We start from the raw sequence: 11,141 nt of genomic DNA, 5'->3' as shown, positions 1-11,141 counted from the left end.
AGGTGGGCTGCCAGCAAACAGAAGCACAGTAAGCCAGACCAGGCAGTCAAATCAGTCCTTGTCCCATGCGGAGAAGTCAGGGAGGAGCCAGTGACAAGAAGCCCCAAGGAATCCTCCTCAGTGCTTCCCAGAGAAGCATAAAAAGCTCCTTTTTAGGGTCCAAGGCAGAATAGGGGAGAGACAAAAAGAAAGTGTTCCCAGTACATGATAATTATCATTCTAGCAAATTTCCCACACATACCAATTTAAAATGAAAAAAAAAAAAACCCACAAAAAACACAGTATTATTTTTGGATTAGTGGATTATTTTTCTTTTAATGATTCAGAAGGTAATTTGTATCTGTAATGTCTCTTAAAGGCTTCATAATCATTCATAGCAATGTCTAAATTCTATAGTTCTAGATCTTTACCTCAGTTTTACAGCTTTTACAGTTTTTTGCAACTTCTAGTTCTAAATATTTATCTAAATCCTTATACATTCTGTAAATTCTAACTATGTATCATTAATTGACACTTCTGTGGATATAACTTAATGGAAGGAGGGTGAAAGCCCTAACTTTGAAAATTAAAAAAATTAGCTAAAAATTCCTAGTATGGCATGCTTCTGGTTATTTATAATTAGTTAAATAGAAGTCGAAAGCCTCTCCTCTATATTTCTAGTTGAGGAAAATTGGGCAACCATTTAGCTCAAGTCACAAATGATAGTCTAGAAATGAAGCCAGATGTTCTGTTCTGGGTACAGCATATCTGCCTTGCATGGCTCACACATCCAATGTTGTACAGAAGGAAATTAGGACACTTGTAATGACCACAAGTAAGCAAGAGAAGCTGACAAGAGAGCAATTTAAGTTAAGGAGTACAGCCTGTGCTTTCCAATCAGTTACTGCCATAGGTAACGGCCATAGGTGAAAATAAAACCAGACTGTAAAAAAAGAGAGGGAGAGAGAAAGTTCAACCTAAACTTGAGCTTTGGGAATGTTTACCATAAGGTTCCCTCTATGTCTTTCTTGACTTGTTACGACTTGTTGAGAAAGGGGCTCATTATAAGAAAAGCTCTCTTTCATCCCTAGGAAAAAAAAATATTATTAGGGTAAACTTTAAATCTTTAGTTGGTATCTGTGAAGACATTTCATTCATTCATTCATTCATTCATTCATTCATTCAGAATATCCCATATATTAAGTTTTGAAAGAAAGGATAAACTGCAGAACTACAGAGGAAAGCAAAACAAGACTAATTCCAAGAAAAATAATCAAATATATGACATTTTTCTTCAGCCTAACTTCCTCTGCTTAGTCTTTCAAGATAGAGATCTCTCTGCCCCACTACCCTGTGCTTTTCCATCATTTCCATATAAAACATGGTTTAAGAGATGATGTGATAACTTGAATTGCCTTAATTCAGGCACACTCAGAGTAGGTAACAGTAAAGCTCCTGGAATTAACATAGTCATGAGTATTCACACCCAAGTAGGGAAAAAGCCTCAAGCAAAGAAAGAGGTAATAGTGACATTTCAAGAAGCCGGTAGAGCAGCAAAGATTTTGCAAGAGAGACTCCCAGAAAAACTTCAAAACACAACTTATAGACACGCACTCAGTCTTGAGAATGTAGGTAATATCTATTAATGAAGCCATTGTCTATTTCAACCATAGAGCATAATACAAGTTTCTCTAATTAAAGCTAAAAGTCAAAAAAATGCCTAAGGGTCCATAAGGGGCTGCTATTCCCCATGAAGAACCTTTCTTCTGGAAAAAGCACAGAAAACAACTTTTCCCCAAGTAGCCATTGTAATTTATTCCTGGCGTGAGAAGAACATCTGCTATAGATTATGTGCAGACATTTTTGTGATGTTAATGTGGTCAGAAATAACCAAAAGGCATTTAAGCAGATGAAGACATGTTATTTCCATTTCAAATAGGAATTTAATTCTAGGAGTACCACTGAACAACAACAACAAAGGCTTGTATTTATGTTGACCAATTATAGATTCATTTGTAGAAACTGGAAAATGAAAAAGAGGATCCAGCAGATGAATTAGGTGCCATAATTATGATACCTTTTGGGAAGGTGAGAGAAGGTTAAATGGCATCTGGTACCTACCTTAAAATAACTATAACCTCTCCCTTTAAAAGCTTTAAACTCAATGACATAACAGCCGACTGAAATTCTGCCTCTCCAGGCCAGGTTTTGAGTACTGTCCCTTTTAACCTTCGTGAGATTGATGGATCAACGCAATGATCTGTGGGGATAAATGTTGGGAAGTGGTGAGAAATCACTTTGCCTTACACACAGTGGCAATCCCGAGAGACCCACCTGGGTGCTGTACAGTTAATCACAGCATCCTACCCCGACTAGCTGGATTTATAACAGCAGTTCTCATCATCTAGCTGAGTATCCCTTCTATCCCTTACCATTTTTATTATTTGGAAGAATTGTATCAGAAGGACGTCAAGATTCACATTTTCCATTGATTTAAGAGTTTATGGAATAAGTCACTAGAAAGAAAAAGATGATTGAGGATTAATGCAATATTTTTGATAAATTGCTGCTGTAAAACCTCACCCTGACCAAAACAACACTAGGGCAATGGAATAGGGAAATGTGAAGGATTTAAATTTCAATCCATTTCGGAGTCTTTGAGACATCAGATTTCACAGACTCTATTCCCATCCTTTAATAACAAGAATTAACAAATGTAAAAATTGCCCTATTATGACAGAATATTTAAGTTAACCCATTAAATTATTTGAATGATTAAACTATTCAGGATTGGCTGAGAAAAATCACATCTCTGCTGATATCCTGATCCTTTCCAATTCAATAAATAAGTGTCTCAGTGTCTTAAACAAAAGTATAAACCTCATGTTTATATGGGATCAAGGCTATTTATTAATAAAGGTCATTCCAAGATCCTCTCCCTCCAAGCAAAAGGCACAGACACCCATGCACAACATTCTGTACATAATGATTCACTTTCAACAATTTTTTAACATCTATATTAATCATTAAATTCTCTTCTTCTCCTTTTTCTCTACCTTTAGTTCTACATCTGTGATCCATCTCTCCCTAAATGGTCCTTTATCTCTTTGTGGACCCCACCTCAGACATCCATCCTTGATTGCCTTTAGGTTTGTTCTAATGCACATGATTCAGCTGGCATACATACACCTCATTATATGCATATTAGTTTCTAGTGAGGCTGTAACAAATTACCACAAACTTAACAACCTAAAACAATATGACTTTATTATCTCACAATTTCTATAGGTCAGAAGTTTGCATAGATGTGGCTGGGTCCTGTGCCTCAAGGTCTCTAAAGGCTGAGACTTTGGAAGAGAATCAGAGTTCGTTCAGGCTGCTGGTTAAAATGTCGGACTGGGGTCCTAATTTCCTCACTGGCTATCAGCCAGGAGCTGGCGTTTGCTTCTACATGCTACTCCTACTCCTACTCATGCTTTCCAAGCAGCCCCCTCTAGCAAAGGTGAAGTGAATCCCTCTCACACTTCAAGTCTCTCTGACTTCCCCTTCTACAGCATCTCTCAGACTCCAGGGTTTATGTGATTAGAGTATGCCACCTGGATAATCCAGGATAATCTTCTTATTTTCATGACTAAAATTATATCTGCAAAGTCCCTTTTGCCATGTAGCAAAATGTATTCACAGGTCTCTAGAATTAGAGGCTGGACATTTTTGGAGGGTCATTCAGACTACCATAATTCACCACCTGGACCACAAAGATTCATTTCATGAGCATGTAGAAAACAAAAAATAAAATGGTGTACATAAGCCCAACTAAATTAATAATAACATTAAATGTGAATGAATTTTTTAAAATGTGAATGAATTAAACATTCCAATCACACTGTGTAAATAAAACAAGATCCAACTATACGCTGTTTATAGGAGACACACAGTAGGTTCAAAGATACAAAGAGGCTGAAAGTAGAAGGATGGAAAAGAGAGATATCACATGAACAACAGCTTTAAGAAATCTGGAATGGCTATGCTTATATCCAAATAGACTTTAAATAAAAAATGTTACTAGAGATAGAGAAATTATATGATGATAAAGGGGCCAATACATAAAAACATTACAAGATTATAAACTACATGCACCTAAAAATAGTGCCCCAAATTCATGAAGCAAAAGTTAATAGAATTGAAGGTAGCAATAAACAATTTAACAATAATAATTGGTGACTTCAGTACTCTACTTCCAATAATGTATAGAATGACCAGGCAGATAATCAGCAAGGGCACAAAAAACTTGAACATCACTATATACAAACTGACCCCAAAAGACATCTGTAAATATTCAACCTAACAAGAGAATAACACACATTCTTTTAAAGAGCACTAGGAATATTCTCCAGGATAAGTCTTAATCTAGGCCATAAAATAAGCCTCAATAAATTTAATTTTTTAATTTTTATTTATTTACGATAGTCACACACACACACACACACAGAGAGAGAGAGAGAGAGAGGCAGAGACATAGGCAGAGGGAGAAGCAGGCTCCATGCACCGGGAGCCCGACGTGGGATTCGATCGCGGGTCTCTAGGATCGTGCCCTGAGTCAAAGGCAGGTGCTAAACTGCTGCGCCACCCAGGGATCCCAAGCCTCAATAAATTTAAAAGAACTGAAACTGGACCAAGCACATTCTCCAACTGCAGTGATGTGAAATTGGAAATTAACAACAGAAAAAAATTAGGAAAATTTATATATATGTGAAAATTAAATGACACACTACAAACAACCAATGGCCAGGAAGAAATCACATGGGAAATTAAGAAAATACTTTGACATGAATGAAAGTTAAGACACAACATACTAAAATGTGGAGGATGTAGCTAAAGCATTGCTTACAGGGAAATTTATAGCAGTAAAAATATGCTAAATGTGAAGAAAGATTTCAAGTTGAGAACCTAACGTTCCACCTCGAGACACTGAAAACAAAAGAGCAAACCAAATTCAAAAATAGAAAAAGGAAGGAGTAAAACACAGTATTAGAGTGAAATCAAGGAAGGAAAATAGAAAAACAAGAGAAGATTTGACAAAACCAAAAGTTGGTTCTCCAAAAATATCAACAAAATTGATATACCTTTCACCAGACTAACCAGAGAAAACTTAATTTACTAAAATTAAATGAAAGAAGAACTATTATTGCCAACCATCTAAAAGAAAAAAAATTATAAGGAAATTCAATGAACTGTATGATGTCCAATTATATAATTTAGATAAAATGGATGAATTCCTAGAAAGACACAAATTACTGAAACTGACTCAAGAAGAAATAAAAAAATCTGATACCTATAAAAACATAAAGGAAAATCTAGATGAGCATGGATTTGATGATGTCTTATTCTATTCTGGCTGCTATGACAAAATACCACAGATTGAGTAGCTTGTAAACAACAGAAGTTTATTTATCATAGTTCTGGAGGCTGGAAGTTTTGTATCAGGGTGCCTGTGTGCCCAGGTGAAGATCCTTTTCCAAGCTATAAATTGCCAACCTTTCATTGTGTCCTCACATGGTGAAAGAGGCTAGAGATTTCTGGAATTTCTCTAATAAGGAGACTGATCTCATCATAAGGGCTCTACCCTCATCACTTACTAAGCATCTCCCAAAGGCCCCACCTCCTAATGCCATCATTCTGGGGGTTATAGGTTCTTAATATATGAATTGGGGAACAGGGCAGACACATTCAAACCATAGCAGGTGATGAGTTTAGACATGACATCAAAATCCCAATCAAAGAAAGAAAATATTGATAATTTGGAATTTACTAAAATTTAAAATTGCTCTGTGAAAGAGAATGAAAAAAATAAGCCATCGATTGGGAGAAAATGTTTTCAAAATACATACATGATAAAGGACTTTGATCCAAAAGATACAAAAACTCTTAAAATTCAACAATAAGAAAACAACAAGCCAAATTTTAAAAAATTGGCAAGTTTATAGAACATCAGGGACTTTTATTCACTCGTGGTGGAAGTTCAAAATGGTACAGTCACTTTGGAAGGCAGTTTGGCAATTTCTTACAAAACTAAACATAGTCTTACCATAAAATCAACAATCTCACTCCTAGGTATTTACCCAATTGATTTGAAAACTTATGTGCACACAAAACCTGTGTGGGAATATTTATAGCAGTTTTATTTATAAATAGCCACAAACTGGAAACAACCCAAACGCCCATCGATAGGTTAAAGGATAAACAAAATGTATTTACCCATACAACGGATTGCTCTCCAACAACAGAAAGGCACTAAGTATTGATACATACTAAGCATTTGTCTTGAGCTAAAGAAACTGGACACAAAAAAGTACATGATTTTATTCATATGAAGATCTAGAAGAGGCATAACTACTCTCAAGTGTTATAAATTATATCACCAATGGCCTGGAGAGGGGATTAGAGAGTTTTTGCAAAGGATTCCAAGGACGTCTTTGGAGAATGCCAGAATTGTTCTACGGCCTAACTGTGGTGTTGTTACATGAGTGAACATATTCTCAAAATTCACCTAATTGTAGGCTTAAATGAAAATATTTTATATAAGCTGTGCATCAAAAAAGTTGAAGAGAAAAACTCTGTAACAAGTAAGAGCTAAATGTTAATGGAGAATCAATCATTCTCATTTTCGATTCTCTTTCAGGATACTGAAAACCTTTGATCTTGGTTATCAATTTGACCACTATCTGGTGATTCATGTTGGGTGATATGATCACCCCATATCTCCTTAGAATAGTAAAAATATATGGAAAATGTCAATCTTTTTTTTTAAGATTTTATTTATTTATTCATGAGAGACACACAGAGAGGGAATGGCAGAGATACAGGCAGAGGGAAAAGCAGGCTCCCTGCGGGAAGCCTGATGGGGACTCGATCCCGGGACTCCAGGATCATGCCCTGAGCCGGAAGACAGATGCTTAACTGCTGTGCCCCCCAGGTGTCCCGGAAAATGTCAATCTTAACTAAAAATCCCAATAGGCCAGACAGATAACTCCTATTTTCCTTTTCACAATTTTATTTTATTTTATTTATGATAGTCACACACACAGAGAGAGAGAGAGAGAGAGAGGCAGAGACACAGGCAGAGGGAGAAGCAGGCTCCATGCACCGGGAGGCCGACGTGGGATTCGATCCCGGGTCTCCAGAATCGCGCCCTGGGCCAAAGGCAGGCGCCAAACCACTGCGCCACCCAGGGATCCCCTCCTTTTCACAATTTAATCTTGGTCAGTACTAGCAAGATACTTTATGTATCGCCTCTTTGAAGCAACTTACACTTCTTACTTTTCTGATTGCAGCCTTTGTTTTGCAAAACTTTCCATTCCATAGAACTCACTATTCCTTTGATATTGGTAGTGGCTATGATTCTCCCAATATGAGCTTGTTCAACTGTCTACACAATAAAAACTGAAAATAATTCACTAAAGACATTTGTTTTGTCAGATAAAAAAAAACTCCTCCCTTATTAGCTTTTGTAGCTCTAGATGTTTGGAAGAACTTATATCTTTATGATTATTTCTTTACCATCCAAATTAAATCATCAGGTAAATTCAGCCATTATGTGCTACCTAGAATGTGACAGATGGTCTCTAGCTTTTACTGTCTGAGCCCCTGTGAACTCCCAGGCAACTTTCTCCCTGGCATGTGAACTCACTGTTCCCCAATCAAAAGCAGGTAGTCGATAGTGATTCCCTCTGCAAGTCATTTTTTCAGGATGTTGTGTTTTTGTTTTTGTTTTATAGTTCTTGCTGCTATAAGATAATCATTTAGAAACATTTTGTGACTTCCCTAAAGACATTTAATATATAGTCTATAGCAGTACTGTCCACTACACGAGCCATATATGTAATACTAACTCTTCTAGAAGCCACAGTATAAAAGTATAAACAAGTAAAATTAATTTCAATAATACATTCTATTTACTCTAATAGACCCGAAGTATTACCACTTGACATGCAACAAATCAAAAATTATTAGTAAGATGTTTTACATTCTTTTTTCAAATAAGTCTTGGAAATCCAATGTCTATTTTATCCCTGCACATCTCAGTGCTGGATAGCTGTATTTCAGATGCCCCCTAGCACCATGGGGCTAGTGGCTCCCATAAGGACAGTGCAGCTCTGTAGTGATAGGTTTCTTTGAATAGACAGGAATGTGGTGTCAGAAGCAGCTGACTTTGTCATGGCCAGAGGCAGGTCAGGTAGAGTCTACACAGTGGCAATTTCCCTTTGCTTAGATCTAATTCCTTTAGTTAAGGGAAATTGGGAAGCCTTTTTTAGACACTCTCCTAGAAGTAGGCAAAAGATCTAGGATTTTTTAAAAGGCAAATTTTAGATACACACATCTGCTTATGTTTTTAGGGCAGAGGTCTGGAAAATGGAGGAAAACATTCTGATACAAGTCAGGGCAAGAAGACAGGATTGTGAACGCAGGAGGTGGAGCCTGGGGGCTTCCATATATCGTGACAACCGCTGATTTTTTTCACCTTCTGACCTAATGTATACCTTTGAGGTACATTAACTCTAGTGCTCTGGGCTGTGCAAGGGGTGAATGGTAATCTTAGGAAGATATGACCTGCATGATGTACATCTTATAAAAACGCAAATAGCCAGGGTGACCTCGAGGCTTTAGATGAACTGCCATTCTTGATCTCTGTGTATGGACATTTATTTTAGACTGAAGGATTCTGAAATCCTTCTGCTGATCAAAGACCTGTTTCCTACTGCTTTTAGGACAGCTGTTAGGGGCCCTAGTATTCACTGATGAGGAAGAAACCAAAAGGTCATTCCTAGGACTCCCAGCTGATACAAAAGCCACCTGGCACAAAGAGTGGATGTCAGGACTCTGTTCACAAGATAGCTTAGGGTGAAAAGTAGACAGAAGGCCAGCATACCAGGCTCAACAGCCTGAACTCAGACAAAGCCCAGCTTAATAGAAAATTCTGGAAATTCTGTTATCTTAAGGTCCATATTACCATTAACATTCCTTTTTCCCTTACTTTTTTTTGTTTTGTTTTGTTTTGTTTTTGCTACTTTATCAGTTTCTGCAGCATGATTTACTAGGACTATTATATAATCAGACTTCTGGGTTAAATACTTCTGACAAATATCTTCTCTGTAGTAGTCTATAATGCTGATAAGTCTATACCAATATTACAACTATAATTTTGTAAGCATATCATTTATACTTTCTAAAAACATGAGTTTATACTAGAGCCACAGAAATGGTCAAACCATGGGATCTCATTCAGGCAAATAGAGTTCTCAGATATCCCCCAGACTTGGTCAATAGGATTAAGCTACCTTTTCCAGCTGCTGTGACATTGGTGGGCTTGCTTTAGCCTCACCTGGACCTACCTTCTCAACCCCATTACTGAGTCTCCTGTATGAGCAATAAGTAATTTCATCTGCATTTGTCCTACACACACTTTCAATTGACACTGTTAGCTGACAATTCTATGCAACTGACCATTGAAAATAATATGTTCCAAAATTATACGTATGCCTTCCACATCCAATAAAGTTCAACTCATTATATAATTAGATTTTCTGTATTCCCTAACTAATTAAATGGAGAGATGGTGGTGAAGAAGGAGGAAGGCATCAAAAAAGAATATCTTCCCCTTGCTGACAGCCGTAGGGACTTGCCAGCTGCAAATGCAGATCTAAGAATTTGGGAAGTCACTTAAAATAAATTATCTCAAGGTCTTGGATCCTAGATGATGTAGAAAAAACAAAAAAGACCACTTTGCCAATTACCTCTTCTCTCTGTCTACCTGAAATGCTGATGGCATAAGAGCAGATACTGAGTCCTTAATTAAACCAGGAAAATGTACCTATTGTGAACACCCTGCCAAGCATTTCTCTTTCCCACACACACAACTCAGGATGGGCATCAGGTAAAAAAAAAAAAAAAAAAAAAAAAAAGGAGCCTTAATTCTTCAGGAAATGCTACAAAATACAGCAGCTTCTTATCCTCAGCCCCAACCACTACCATACTGGGTCTCAACACTCTTCCTCTGGTATCATGACTACACTGTACAGCTATGGTTTGCCATTCTAGTGAAACTTTCCTTTGAGGCCATCGAAGGGATGACATTCTGAGGCCAATCCTCCCTTCTTGGAACTGAGCCAGCCTGCTCACATCCCAACAAGTTCTCCAGAGCACTATTAAGCAAGCACAGCACAATCCTTCCACTCAGGTTATCTTTGCCATGTGTTAAAAGTCATCTCATCATTTCTATTGAAAGAGAAAAATGGCTCAGAACCTTGTCTCCTGGTGTTGCCTTTGATTCCAAGAAGAAATTAGATGTGCAGATAAAATCCAATGGCCACAGTAAAGAGTGAAAGGAACCCCAGAGAAACTCACAAGAGGAAAGGACGTGAGTACTGCTCATTGACTTCTATCAAGCTGGTCCCATGCTACCCAAGACCAGAGGGATTTGTGGATTCTAAGCCAAATAAACACATTCTACAGCTGTAAACATAAAGTAGCTCAGTTCTTGAACTGGCCAAAGGATTGGAAGATGTAGGCTTATGCCTTGCTTGTCTCATGACTGCAGAGTTGTGTGAATCTCTAGTTTTGTGGTCACTGTCTGCTAGTGAGCAGTGCTTCCAGTTGATGAAGACAAGTGAGTACCTATCCCCAAAGTACAGTGATATGGCTAATATTTCATGAGTGACTACTCTCCAAGCTTCCTTTAGTTCACACATTGAATCCTCAAATCACTCACAACAACCAAGTTCTTATTTTTCCCATCTTGCAGACTAGGGACCCAGGGGTCTGGCTCCAGAGTTTAAATATATATGAAATGATTTGCTGACCTTACTATCAATCTTGCCCTGGGACTTAGCCACAGACAGGAGGGAACAAAGAGAGAGCTGCCACCTTGGAAGCAGCTGGGGCCTGGGCCCCTTAGCGGGTTGAGCTGTTCCAGCTGATGGCAACTGTAAGATGGTGTCCCTACCCTCCAAAAGCCAAGAAGAGAGACCTCCTCTTCCATGTCCTCTCTCCATAAAGCAGCATGAACTCTGCTGTGGATTTTGAAACATGTGTTTGCACCAACACATGATTCTAATGTCTCTCTCCCATCTGCATGTATAAGCAGTCCTAAAATTCACATAATTATT

The sequence above is a fragment of the Nyctereutes procyonoides genome, unplaced genomic scaffold (genome assembly GCF_905146905.1).
Source record: "Nyctereutes procyonoides isolate TBG_1078 unplaced genomic scaffold, NYPRO_anot_genome, whole genome shotgun sequence".
NCBI lineage: Eukaryota > Metazoa > Chordata > Mammalia > Carnivora > Canidae > Nyctereutes > Nyctereutes procyonoides.
The sequence above is the reverse complement of the archived record's forward strand: the minus strand, read 5'-3'. Positions refer to the sequence as shown.